We start from the raw sequence: 15,516 nt of genomic DNA, 5'->3' as shown, positions 1-15,516 counted from the left end.
TGTCTGGAGACTGTCACAGGCACCCTGGCCAGGGAGAGTTTTCAGCGGTGTCTGATGGAGGGTAATGAGGCAGCTTCACCGAGGTGCTCAGCAAGCTCCTCGGAGGCGGCATGAGAGGAGACATGAAAGTGCTTGTTTGAAATGTTAACAAGTGAATGTCGAAGCTGGCATCAGTGACCTATCAGGGCTGAGAGATGACACTTTCTGTGAATTATAGATGATCTGTAGGGAAGGTGCAGCTTTGAAGGGCCTTCAAGGTGAAGTCAAGAGTTTCACATTTGATGTGATACAAAAAGAAAAGCCTGCAGTGGGAGGATGAGGGGATGGGAGGGAGCGAAGTGACAGCCCAGTGGAATTAATTTTGCAGCAGCATGATGGACGGCAGGGAAAGGCAATACCCCTGCCCAGATCACTCCTTCCAGTGGCCACAGTCTCCCAGCTGATCCTCCCCACTACAATGCATGAGGCACTTCCACTAGAACCTGGCAAGTTTGATTATTTGTTCGCAAATTCAGGGCCATGTGTGTGATGGAGAATGTACCCAGGATAAGAAGTATGATAAAAATGTATGAAAAATGCCAGAAAAATTTCAAATTTCAAGTTTCTATTTGATTAGGTTAGAGATCAATAAAATAATCATCAGATAATCACAGGAAAGTAATCGATCGTTGCCTTAATTTTAGATTTTGATTCAAGTTCATAATTTCCCAAGAATTCACAAGATAAAGGGGCATATTACTCCATTAATATCTGCATTTTGTCAAAGAATCACACATAGTAAGAACTACTTACACTTTTAACATTGCAATCAGTTATAGATAAATGGAAAAATAAATTAAACTAACAAATACAAGTACTTTGCTTAATTATTAGGGATTTTTTCATCCCATAAAAGCATTTGCTTTCATGTTCTTTCACCTTTTCATCTCTCAGAATTACATAGGTGGTGTAATATTCTCCAGACATTGACCTTCTCAATAGATCACTAGAGACTTAATCCATCATATCCCTTGGCATGTCTGATTCCCCACATGGGGCATATACTCATCATTGGCCTGTTGTAATACATTTTGTATCCACACATTGAGGCATGTTTTGCTGTAATTTGCTCCTTTTATTCTGTTCTCCACCTCTTGCTAACAACCTGGAGCACTGACTGTTTTAAAGGAAATCCCAGATTTTGCTCCTTAGCCTTCAGCAATGACCAAACATCAGCAGTAAATCAAGAAGTCTGGTGAGCAGCATTCTCCTCCATCCTTCATTAATATCAAAGTATGCATTACAGATCTCCTCAATATTATTTCCTGCCAGGTTCTTTACAGAACATTACTTGCTTCCATTTCATTGCATTCAGCTGTGCTTGGCACACACACAAAAAAACCCCACAAAAACCCAATAAAAAACCCCAACAACCAATGAAACAAACAAAAAAAGGCTTGGTGCAGGTGATCAAAAAAAACCATCCTTGTACATTTGTACATAAACAGTAGCATTTGACTGGGATTCACCTCCCTTAATTTTAGCAATTTGAAAGGCATTGCATCTTAGCCAGTCATTTTGACTGTCCCTGTAGTCGATGAAAAGAAGTGGCTATCTCCAAATAGTGATTCATCCTAGCCTCTTTTTGCATCTGCTTAGACTAGGCATCTGACTTTCAAATAGCTGAAAGTACACACAGCACAGAGCCCTGTAAGGAAGGCTTCTTCCTCCTGTGAACAAGCCTCCTTCTTGTAGTGCAGTGTTGCTACACTACTGCCATCGTCCTGCATTCAACAGGAATTAATGCATTTGCCTTGGGTAAAACAGAAATGGTGAAAAAAGACTCCCTGTCTCCCCATCAGATGGAAAAAGAAGTTATTCTTCTTTTTCAACTGCTTTCTGTGAAATGAAAAGGTGATGATTTAGCATTCTAGAGATGTCCTTAAGTATTACAGACCTCCCTGAAAGCTCACTTCATCGGCTCAGTTGTGTGACAACCTCTAGGACACCATACTTCTGGAAATAGTCCCCATCACTCTGCAGTTACTCAGCTTACATTGCCCTGAAGCATTCCCAGCTGTAGGAAAACTTTCCTGGATAAGCAAATAAGCCTTTAACTAATTGCATACATGTGTGCAAAACCTCAGCATTATTTACATGTGTAAGTTCACTGAGATTTTAAAAGTAGTCAAATATCTGTTCAAACAAAAAAAAGTTTTATTTCCCAAACTCAAAGTTTTATTTTCTTGTGAAGTTCATGCCTCTTTTACCTAGTTTCACCCATGCTTGCTCCTGACCCATCAAAACCAAGAGGGAAGAAACACATGCATCATATTTAGAGAAAGAACAACTATTTAATGCATAGCTCTGAAAGAGGAAACAGTGTCCTGGTAAGACCTCACAGTTAGAAGAAAACATTTTCATATTAATCAAGTGCTAAAAGACGTTATCAAAAAACCAAACAGTTTGAGAAGTTCTGAGCAGGCAAACATAGGGCAAAGTGAACACTTCTCCACATTGACTGTTAAAACAGCTGTAGATATAGCTGGAATGGAGCACAGCACAGAATCTACCTCCTTTGCAATTTCTAGGTGCACATTTAAGGTTCTTTGGGGGTTTCCTGCTTCTTATCGCCTCCCTCACTTTTCTGTTGACTTTGATGTCTCCTGTGTTCATAAATTTTAACTTTCATCCCAGTGATAGCCCTTTTTCATAAAAGTTCTGGTTACACTATAGCAAAATTTGCATTCTTACAAATATTATATTCCAATGTGGCTCCACTTCCAGTATTAATCCTTGGTTTATGTTTCAGAAATCCCAGTGAAACTCAGCAAAACAAAGAGAAAATATCACGACATCTAAAAACAGATTTGTTTGTTGGAAATCCACTATTGACAGTGGAGGAAAGACAGACATTTGGATTAAGAATGGATGACAATTAAGGATCCGAATTCAATTTTATTGGGCAATTTGGCAATCTATGTTTCTATTCCAAGACCCAAGGTAGGATTTTTCAGGGTTCTAAGTCTGAGCTCTAAGAAATATTACAAACATTTTTCTTGAAACTGTAACTTGAACTATGTGCTCATTTACTGAGTTAACTAGCCCAGAATGAAAATGGGAAGCGTGCTAAAACCAGAATAAGGTGGAGCCCCTTCCAGTTCTTAAAAAGAAGATATTTTTTTCAATCTTTGGATCCAGTCTGATTAAGCAACACAGAACACAGCTACGACCCAATGTTCCACAAGGAGTAAGGTATTTTAAATTTTGGATAAATATCCCTGTTTTGTGATTTTAACTGAAACAAATGAAACATGGCAGTTTAATTATCTCTTAGAAGTTTTCAATTATACAAATATAAATAAAACCACCTGCATTCGTGCTGTCCTTGTCTAAGAAGAGCAAATGTCATACTAGCTGTTCTGGGGTTTGGTTTATGAGATTTCAGAGTGATTGTTTTTACTGGAAGATTAGAGCAAACATCAAAGAGCAACATTAGTCCCCAAAAGATGACTGAGAAATAACAAATCATTAATAAGTCTATAAACAGGTGTGGAAAGTCTTTAACTCAAGTCATTGAAAATAATCTTTTCTGTTCCCAGGTCACAGAAATTCGTGACTGGTAAGGTATGAATGACGACTGTGACCAAATGGCCTTACTCCTGCAAATAACGGAACTTGCCACATCAAGAGAATGAGATTTAATGTCCCCTCAGCTGCATGCCTGAGAAAAGATCAAAAAGGACTTATCACAAAAGAAAGATAACCTTTTCCACAAAGATGCTATAGCCCCTTCTGCAGAGAGATCCCTCTCGGAGCCAGAAAGAAATCAGACAGCCACTGGAAATGAAGGAAACCCAACTAAGAGCAGCAGTGCAGAAGCCACGGTTGTCTGCCACAGCACTCCGCGGAAGCAGCAGCGTGGTGGGAGCGCTGCACCTGGAGTGCAGAGCCATGCTCCAGCCTGGGTCCTCGTTTGTGCTGGCGGGCCCAGGAGGAGAAGCAGCGTAAGAAGATGCAAAGGTTAGAAAAGGTTAGAAACATCCTTCTACCTTCACTGCTCAGAATAAAGTTCACTTATATTTCTTGACAAACATGTTTTGCTAAAAATAACGCATTTTTATTTTGATGCCACCAATGGAATGTTTTAAATAATATTTTTAAAAAATTATCAGAAATATTAATTTTAACTACACATTCATCTACATTAATAAATTCCATTTCCATCATTTTAGTGCTACAGTTAATATCTAAGTCTGTGGAAAAAAATTGGGTTTGTCTCACTGAGAATTTAGGGAAAAAAAGTGTTTGTGTTCCTCGGAATGAAAAGTTTCCTTTTACTTGAGAATATTTTTTTTAAGTTTAAGGATGAGCACACTGGAAAATTTTGCTGGAATACAAATTAAATATTTCATTGCACTTATATTTAAATCTGTTTAACCTTTTAAAAAATACCCCTTTTTGCTAAACATGAAGTACTTTAAAATTAAAAAAGGTTTGTTTCTTCTTTCTTTTGTGGACATTATTATCTGAATTCGGTATGAATTTGTGAGTGATTGAGGCATCTGATGAGGCCTTTTTTGCAAATAAGTATAATAATTTTAAAAATCTTTAAGCTCTCATCCTCCTGTTTGTGGGAACACAGTTGACCTAGAGATTGCATTGTTCAGGTTAAAACAATATTGCAAGTAAAATTATACAAACATTTCAGTCTCAAATCAAGCCAAAGCAAAAATTTGCGAATGAACAGTCAACCTTTAGGTGAACCTCTTGGTAATTTAAGTCCTGAACTAAGGTATTTTATACAGTTTCATTTTTAGTTTAGCCCAGGTTTTCTATTTTCGTCAGGAATTTATCCATGTCTGAACTTGGTTTTTGAGGAAGAGTTGAAATAGCTCAACCACAGCTATTAAAAAAATCTTGCATTTAGAAGTAACTAAAAATGTCTTTTACTTTGTTTCAAATGCTATCTTTTCCACTTAGCCAAGTTTCTCAAGACATATAATCTTCCCTCAATTTTTATTCAGTCATATTAACAAAAATATTTTCTTTTCTTCAAAAAGAAGAAAAAATTTGGACAAAAAATAAAATGTGTGTAATTTCATCCCCAAATTCCAGTTCAAGTCACAAGAAAAATAGTTTCAAAATGGATCCAAAGAAAACCTACAAAAGTATGTCCATTCTTGAGCAGGTGGAGAGGAGGGTCCTTGGACATTGCAGTTGCTGAATTACAATCTTCCCTTTTTTTGCTGATTAAATTACACAGTAAAAAATCTCTTGGTGTCATAAGCAGGTAGTGTAAGTTTACAAAGAATTATGTGTGAAAGTTCTAATATGGAGAGTGCTGAATTATGCAGAGACCAGACAGGAGAATGTGGATATTTAGGAGGTCCTCTCATACTGTATACTTTTTTAATCAAAATTCCAGCAATGAACAGTCCACAATACAGCAAAAGGTGATTCACTGCAGAAAAATACAGACTCTCTTTATCTTTTCTTCATCCAGAACTTATAAGGATAATGAAACATAAGCATGAAAAAATTGAGGAGTCAATAACTTTAAGCTTAAGCTTTAAGTGAATCACTTCCATTATCCCAGAAGTAAATTTTTTTCCATATTAAACTATTGAATACTCAGGCACATCCATTGTACACATACATGTGTGTTTGCATACATAGATATATATATTTACATTAGTCTATATTTGTGCATGTATATGTAATGGTGAAAGATATATATGTCACAAATATGACATACCCAGTTTTGCCAGATTGAAAACAGAAATTGAAACAACCTTGATACTTTGATTTCCTGTTCTTCCACCGGGACCTTTGAACTATGTTTGTATTTTTCTTGCTGATAATTATGATGTAAAACTGTAGTTCTGCTTTTTCCACCTATTGGCTCCGAGTAGAAATTACATGACAGATAGATAGACAGAATATGTTCTTCCATGCACATCCCATAGAACTCAGCAACTTTGCAAAAAATTCAAAACCAAAACATTTTATCCTTAAACAAAACACATAAATTCTTCACTGAAAACTGAAAAGATCATGCAGAAAGGTTGACACAGAATCTCTTGATTATAAAAGTTATGGAACTAAATTTTCCTACTTTTCTTTCTAAGACTGACTCCACAACTGGACAACATCTCTTAGATGCAAAATTGTTTTTCCTCTTATTGAGCATCTGTAATGTATTATTGAGAAAAAAAAAAATAACCACTGAATTGCAGTAAGGGACAAGTCAACTTGGGAACCCAAGCTACAGAGGATAACAGGGCTGTCAAACAACCAATTTAACATTGCCTAGGAGAAAGAAAAATGACATTTCTAGTATTGGAAATATTAATGGGTTTTGTTGTTATTTTCAAATTATATGTGCTAAAATTATTGGGGAAAACTCAGAACTTCCCCACAAAAATATTTTCTTTGTTGAAAGCAAACTAATCCACTAAAACACAACTTTGATATAACATTTTTTAACACCCTTGTCCATAAGCCATAAAACTGCATGTCATTTACAAGGGAAAATAATTATGAAAAAATGTTGTAATCAATCCGTGCTGGAATGAAATTACATTCCTATTTTTGAGCCAAGTACAAAGACACCTTTAATTTCAAGGAATTGGTAAGTACGTAAGAGTGACAGGACTGACCTTTTTCCAGGACTGTCTATTTTCTTCATTGCATCTGATAGTAAAAAAATGGGTGGGAGGAAGAAGTGTACTTAAAAATAAGAGAAACTTAATGATTACAATTCATGAAAGCATAGGTTCCTTAATGCCAGAAGAGGAGCTTTTTGGCTGTTCTTAAGGTAGGAAAAATAGATAGAAAAATTCATCCTCCTCTTCAAAGAAGGACTTAGTTAACTACAGTTGCTCACAGGAGACAGATACACAAATGACAAAGGGTTATCTGTTAATTAGTGGAAAAAATATATATAAAAGAAGACAGAGGTGAGACTGTCAAGATAGATTTTCCTAACAATTTCCTGAAATTTTAGTCATGTGCATATAAATTCTGCTATGGTACTTGCCCTCAGGTATCATATCCTAAAGAACATACTCTGTCTAGTTTACTAGATAAAACAAAACCTTTTCTTCCTTTTTTTTGTGTTTATAGAGATCATTTTCATACATATCAACCACATGCAAATTCTAGCTCACATAACGTGCTAGCTAGAGCATCTATTATATTAAATACTTAAATTATATGCACCTTTTTTACAAGAGCACTGTGTTTCAGTATGCAAAGTGAATGATATAATCACCATCTTGGAAAGGATGGGCAACCAGAAGAACAGCCTCTCATGAATAAATGCATTTGGATCCAGGGTTCCAAGTATTCGCATCAGCTGCTCACCTCCCATGGGATGAGGGGAGAGTCAGAAGAGAAACACAAGCATCAGTTCTCCAAATGTGATCAGACTGCAGGTTGCAATATGTCCTGCCCAGGTTTGTCAACTTTAACAAGGACATAGTTAAAGTACTTGAGATGTTAATACTGTCTATTTTGATTATTTTGATTTTCCTATTCAATACATACGTGCACAGTATTTGACCAGTGCACCATCACTAAAGGTGAAGTAGTGTGCTTTCACATGGCTAGCAGTCTGCTATGGAGAAAATAAGGATGACATACAAAGGTAATACCAATACTAAAATGTTTACTAGAAGTGGCAACAAACTCAAATGATCAAGAGTTACAGCACTTACCATACTGAAGATACTTGTTTGATAACTGAGGAAGATCTCAAAGCAGATTTTTACCTGGCATTCTCACATTTCAGCTGTTTCAGGTATTTCTTTGAAGCCGAAGAGCGGTGACTAGCTCCCACTGAATTCACTGACAGACTACCATGCACCCTTGAAATAACTGGAGAGGTCTCAATGGGCTCCAAGCAGAAGGATTAATTGGGGTTTCTAGGATAAAGTTCCTCACGCCCTGATTAAATTCCTTTAAATGTCTAAAGCAGGGTCATACTAAGTCCCAAATGAAGTCCAGGTGCACTCTTTATCAGAACATGACCAGGCCGTAGCCATTTTTTGTACGGCAGCACATACAGTTTTACATAGCTACTTACATGGAACAGGAATCATCCCATCAGTCACTGGTAATCATCACTTTATAATGTCATACAGTTATCTAAAGATGCAGCTGAGGCCAGTGCAAACAGCATTAATTGAAGACAAGAGACTTTCCATGGGCCAAAGCACTTACAACCCAAACAAATAAGATAATAAAAGAGGTGAGAAAGTTAATAAGTTTGATCAATATTGTCAAGTTCATATTAACTGATGAAGATAGGAAAGACAGTAACCTATGCCTGAATGCACACACAGCCTTCCAGTGGATGTCTGTTAATGTTCCCTGGCCAGATTAATCCACAGAGGTTATGAGTTGTTACAACATCTGAATTCCTGCTCTCTGTTAGTACAAGTTCTTGCAACTCATGTCATTAGGTAGGGAAATTTCTTGGCTTAACCTGTCATGTATCAACAACAGATGAGCAGGCAGAGAATGTATTGATATTGAGTACTAAGGAGAAGAATGGACTGAATTGTTGTCTTAGTTCATGGGATGAACCTTGGTAATTGAACCTTGAGCATAGTACTTGCTAAGTAAAATTCATTAGTTTTAAACCACCATCACATTTGCCTTGACAGTTGCACATAAACAGAGAGCTGACTTGCTAAGCTGCAGTAACTCCTTCCGTTCCAAATAGCTCTTCACAGCCTTCTCACTCAAACAAAGGTGGTGTAAAAGTACTAAATTAAAAACAAGGAAAAGCATCAGATTTTTTGACAGTAACCTCACTCTCTGTTTTCCTTCCTTACACGCCTATATGTCACATCGCTTCTGAAGAAATACCCACTGGTCATACACATCAGAGACGATATCCACCACTAGCGTGATCAGGACATGGACCTGCTGCCCTTGTGTTTTGTGCTTGAGGTTGCAGCGAAAAAGATCTAAGTGTTGATCCAGCAGGCAGTCCAAGGTAAAGCGGGGCAGTAGGTAGGACCGGCAGGCAGGAGGCTCAAGGCAGATTCATGATCGAAGTCCCAGTCCTGAGCTACAGCAGGATGGCTGCAGACCAGTGGGCCAGCAAGCCATCAGAGTGGGGTTTGTCCCTGGTGGGACAGTGACACAGCACAGCCAGGATGCTGATATTGGTGTGGGTTTCATGTTGCCTGAAGTAAGTTAACATCTCACAGGGCTTCACTAGCATACAAGATCTCCTCTCTGCTTTTGTCCTGTGTGAAGTAACACTGGAGATGGGGAAATAAAGGAGAAAGCCCCACAAAGAGAGGGGATGTAAAATCATACGACCTATACCTTGGCTAGGCAGAGAAAGGATCTGACTGTGAGGTGTCCTGAGTTTCTTTCCCTTAGCCGACACGTAACCTAGCCTCCTATCATCACAACACTTAAATTACACTTCTAAGGTCTCTTTCCCTTAAAAAGATAGCAAAGGTAGTGTTGTTGGGGACAGGGGTTCAGCTTTCCACAAGCTATTTTTTAAACTTGGATCCAATCTCCAAACCAAGTCAGATCTGAGCATAGACTACAAGCCCACTCAGATTTCAAAAATTAAGAGCACAGAATTAGACTCCTGCTCCAAATTCAGAATTGCAAAATGAATGACCTGATTTTCTGAAGTTCTTACACATAACTCCCACAGATGTCAGCAAAAACCATAATTCAGTGTTTGACTTCAGTGCTTCAGAAATCAGGTCACTTGTTCAGGTACCCAAATATAGGTTTGGAAGAGTAGCTACAGCCTTTATTTATTTTTTAAATACTTAGATTCAGTGTTCAGAGCAGGTTATTGCTTCAGCTCCCACAAGAGAATTTTGCAAAACTTAGGCCAGGATCCAAATTTAGTAAGGAGACATAGAGTCCAGGGGCATACAGAGCCAGAGCTTCAGTCCTTCACACCAACCACAGGTCCCCATGCATTTGTAGAAGTCGTCTCAGCCTTTTGTTCTAGTGACCCTGTTAATGACCCTAACAGCTCAACAACAACCCCTTCCTCAGCTGCTCTTTGTTCTTCTTCACACAGTGTTTCCTAAACCACTGAATTAAATAAATAGTAAATGCATGGCTGGATGCAAGAAACTCAGGCAAGGATTAAAGTGCCACCATTACATATTAAAAAACCACGAGTATGCAGAAATTATTAATTACATGTTTTTTATTGTTTATAATGGTATAATGTACATAACTATAAAAATAAATGGGAAGTGGCAGATTTTTCTCTGAGGACTTTTCTTTGATTTGCCTAAAAAAGATGTATGTTTGGTTTTGTGAGTGTATGTGTCTGTCTGTCTAATTTGCTGCCAGAAGGTAGAGAGATTAACAGAGGAACAAATTTGCAAATGACAGACCTGGAATCCCTAAGGGGAAACCCGCTAGAGCCATAATCAGATGGGAACCTCAGAATTTTCATGACGTATCCACTGTGTATGAGATGATCCTTACTGAAATTGTATTTGGGGGAGGGGGGGCAGTTCTTTGTTCCTTTACATAGTCTGAACGCTATAGATGCAGCTATACGAGAGGTGATTTTTTTGCCCTTTCCCTACAGCTGTCAGGTAGAAGACTTCTTGTCTCGCTACTTTCAGCCTGGAAAAGCCATGCAGCATCACCCCTTCAAAACCAAATCTTTGTGGTTCTGCCCCTAATCTTCCCTCTAATTTAATCAAAGAAATTAAGTTTGGAAGCCTAAAGAACTTAACAACTGAAAGCAACAAAATTACTCCAAAACAGCTTCTTCAAAACAAAGTATTTTTCCTGCACCTCAAGATACAAAACATGCCAAAAAATAAGACAGTAAATATTAGGTTCTACATGTGTACTTCCACGTAACTAAATCTTTCTTTGCATTAGTCTGCAAACTTACCCTCAGCCCTGATGGCCTTCATCTCTAGCTGAAAGACACAGAGAATCCTTATTGCAGAGAGTAATAAGCATGACTGCCAATGGGTCAATAGTCTGTTTACTCCCTCCTTCTTCCTAAAGTTATCTTCTGCAAGATTTAGCATGCCCTTTAATAGTCAGGCAAATATCCATAAATCTGTTGGTTTACTTTCTAGCATACTCTACCAAGAAATTATATCCTGTGCCAAGTCCATTACTGGTACGTAGACATACGTCATTCCCCCACTGGCAAAAAAATGGCAGACAGCAACACTTTGGGTGACAGGGTGCAAGATGACACTTGAGAACAGTTCTTATTTTGGGGGTGTTGTAACAGGAGCAACAACAGATGAGTCCTACTCCTACCACATCTGTTTCTAAGGGGTCCATAAAACCACATTGCAAATTTTGCAGTGTAACTGCAATTATATGCACCGGAAGCTGGATTCGAGGAATTTCATTAATCCATCAAGAACTGAAAAACCCAATGTGTGTTGTGGCTGGTTGAGGCAGTCAGACTGGCAAAAAAGCAAAGGGCCAGCGCATTCAGGTGCAACAACAGGCAGCGGCAAAGAGAATGATCTTCTGCGGGAGCATAATCATGGACTCAACAACAGATCAATATGATCATAGTTGAAGACCCTTTACTAGAGCATCAGACATCATTTTATACATTGGTTACATCTGTACATGCGCTTAGCTATTTTACTATTGGTTACACACATTATTCACGCGCTGTCTACATGCCTAGTTACACTTAATGATTGGTTATATCAACACTGTACACGCGCATGAACATAAGACATAATTGGTTATACTAACTAAAACATGCGAAACTTGTCTCAGTCTAATTGGTCAAGATAAACTGCCGAATTGAGGTTCTTTGTGCCAAGTTCCCTTTATCGTGGAATGCGCACCTGTGTTCTTCTAATTGGTATCTTTCTTTTTTTGTCTTCTTGTTTATTCTGTTTAAGGCCTTCTAAAGGCGTCTGGAATGCTCTTGCGACCATTAGCTAAATATGTGTCCACAATCTTCCATACTGTTTGCCATGCTGTTGATGCATTATGGCCCACCAGTCTTAACAGCACAGTCCTAGGGGCAAGAGAGATCCAAGTCCAGGCTTGCAGTCCAGTTGGGAGGACTCAGGGCCAGCAGATTGCACAAGGGGTCCTGAACACCCCATTGGGACTGCAGCTCTGGACGCTCTCCTCTCACCGCATCCTTGGCCCCAGGCACACGCAAGAGCCGCAGCAGCAGGGAGCTGAGAGCCCCAGGTGCTTCAGGCGGGTCTCAGCTGGCAACAGCCAGACAGGCGCTTCCCCCGCCTCCTCTTCACTCTCTCCCACACCTTCCACTGCCTTTTTTTTTCCACTCTCTCCCCATGCAACACTTCACTAGAAACCTGATGGATTTAACAAGTCACGGAGAGAAGGTTTTGTCATCCAGGAAGACAACCAAGCCAACCACTCAGATTTTCATACACCGGCAGCCCCCATCGACACTGCCGGATTCCCCGCGGCCACCTGCCTCCCAGGAGCCGTGAGGGGAAAGGAGAAAATAACGCCCTTTCTGCATTCGCCTTTCTATACGTCTGTATTATTCCCATATTGCTTAAACTACTTGGATGGGTTGCCAAGTGACCGGAGCGTAGACAGAAAGGTTCAGGATGCTGGCAGCAGGGACGTTGCCATGGTAACAGAGAGGGAGCCCCGGTGGTTAGAAACTTGGAGGCAGGTAATTAAAGATGCCCAGAAGCCAGGGACAAGGGTTTGATACCACCCTGTTACCCCGAGGCAAATTTCAAATGAAGATGAAACCTTCTGCCCCATGCTCATAATTAATGCTTCCAATTGCGCTCTCAGGCACAGGGATTCACAGCCTTTGCATTCAACTGAGGGAAAGTACTGTTTGTAACAGAATACTGAATCATCATTTTCCCGTGCATTTTGTTATCTGTGTTTCTGTAGTGACAGTATATAACGGAAACAAAATCCCCAGCCAGCTGCAGATAACCCTGTAATTGGTGACATTAAGTTTATTTGGCATCCATTATTCACAATGTAAATTGTCAATGAGTAAAAATATTCTGAAAATGTACCTGCCCATGCACAAAGATGTCTGACTCATTATAGGGTAAATGATGATATGATTTACAAAAAAAAAAAAATTTGTCCACTTGCTAGGAGAACCAAAAAAAAACCCAGCCTTGCTCCTTTGGATTGCAAATATATATGGTTCAGCATGACAAATGAAATTTTAACTTGCTTGCCTCTCTGTTAGTAAGCATATAATTATGCGCAGCTAATTTATTTGCATTCATTACATCCACATGGGTACTTAAGTATCCATGTGAACTCACAGTGACAGATTTGTTGCTACAGGCAGGGTCCTGTAAGCTACATGATTTGGTGACTCTGCAGTTTATCCCTTGCTGCAAAATATGTTCCAGGTACTCATCTTCCACCATGCACAAAAGCAGCTCTAGCAAGGCCTTTGTGGTGCAAGAAAAAGCCTGAGAATGTGAGCTGAATATCAACTGCAACAATCATGTCTTCCTGCACTAGCAAGCAGACTAAAACAATAGGACACAAATCTCAGCAACATCATTCATCTTAATGGGCTGCTAACTCTGAAACTAGGAAATGATCATCAGAAGGTGTGGGAACACCAAAAATTAATATGGTAGTAGTAACAGAAGATTATATGTCCAGACTCAAATCTGAATCTTCATTTAAATGTATCTGAAAGTCCTGCAAAAATGCCCAAATTCCCAGCTCTGATGCAGAATCTAGGGATCTTGGCACAAATTTTCGATGTATATGGCTTTGTAGTAGGATGCCTTTCACCTATAACCTCATGCAATTATACATGCACAAATCTAAATGCATGATTTTTTAGTATACATTTGCAGGAAATGTTATTGTAGCTAGTGCAATGCATCTTACTAAGCAGAACTTAGATATATGAAAACTTAAAATGACTGATATGTATGTCATTTTTTACACTGAAAGTTTTTTAGAGTGATTTTTTTTACTGCATATTGTCTATATTTTGTGCTATGTGCATACTAACTATAAACCTGAAACTAAAGAAAAGCATTCGTTATTGTAAATTCAGTAAAAAAACCAACAAAACAGCAAGCAGACTCTCATTTTTGGTTTATTTAAAAATGTTAAGGAATCAGACCATATCAATATTATTTTAAAACATTGAAAAGTATGACATTCTAAAGATGTAAGGTACACAAATAACCTCAGCTCTGTTCTTGATCACTACCATATTGAAAGCCTTTTTTCTGTTGGCTCATTACAGCCACCTTCACTTGCAGCGAGTAAGAGGCCATTCATTCAGCTCAACATCTGTCAACCTGCCTTGCTTTTGGAGCTAAATTTCTGTGTTGCAGACTTTCAGGGGAAGAAAACAGTGGCAGCTTCTTCAATAGCAGCTACTACATTTAATGAAGGGAAAAAGTCTTATTACTGCAGTCATTTGTTGCCATAGCTTCCCACATTAAAGACAAAGAAACCATTAGAGCAGCTTTCTACCAGAGGCCAAAGATTTTCATTCAATTACACCCATTCTGAGTACAATAATCTGAGTTTAGCAAAAGCTTATCTTCCCAAAAGCCATCCGTGTTCAATTTGAATGTGCATGCTATTTTTCATTTCAGTTTCTGAGATTTTGACCTCCAGCCACTGGTTTTTCTTCTTCTTGGATATTTTTGACCCAGGGGAATATTTAGACATTGTAATCAAGTCCCTTCTTGGTTTTCCTTTTGATAAACTGTCTGCTGTGGCCATTTGTCAAGCAAGTAAGTAACCTGGAAAGAGAAAAATCTAATTCTGGTCAATTTAGTTCTGCAGCATCACCTTTTCAGAGCATCCCACCTTGCATTTCTACTCTACAGTTTTTGGCTCATAAGTTGGCTCTCATGTTGACATAAATAACATCATCACTTCTGTCAAACAATGCTGCTTTCTGCCCTCCCCTTACAGGTCTATAATACCTTTATATGCATAAAAGTGATTTTTTTACTCCCCTGAGGAGTAAAAAAATATCTCCCTCCCTCTCTCGCTTGTTTGCTCTCTCCACCAAGGAAGTCAGCAGCTTTATGCTTGTTTTAAAGACTGGCAAACAGAAGCACAGAGAGGATAACACCTTACTCTGTATCACGTATCAGACAAGGGCAGACCCCTGTAATCTAAATCTCCTGGCTAAATCCAGCAATGCAATGGTAATGTTACTTCTGCTATCTCTAACCCTTACTGCTGGTTGTCTTCACTACACACACAGACTGTCAAATTTCATAGTTTCATATGTTAAAATGTATCAAACATGTCTAGTATCCCCATTTTTTTTCAGGAAATATCTATTTGATTCCCCATAAGGCACTTGCTGATTCAGTGCAAATCTACTAAAAGGGATTTTCTGCTTTGGTTTCTTAACAGACAGAGGGGAAATCTATGCAGGTGGGAAATGAAACCACTATTAATTGTAGTTTAGGATGTTCTGCCTAAGGTGCATACCAAGCGAGACCTAAAAGAGAAACACCTGACACTACAAGGAAAAAAATGAGGCAATTCAGACGTAAAACATCAACAGTGAGC

This window comes from Aquila chrysaetos, chromosome 4 (assembly GCF_900496995.4).
Source record: "Aquila chrysaetos chrysaetos chromosome 4, bAquChr1.4, whole genome shotgun sequence".
Taxonomy (NCBI): Eukaryota; Metazoa; Chordata; class Aves; order Accipitriformes; family Accipitridae; genus Aquila; species Aquila chrysaetos.
This window is presented reverse-complemented; position numbering follows the sequence as displayed.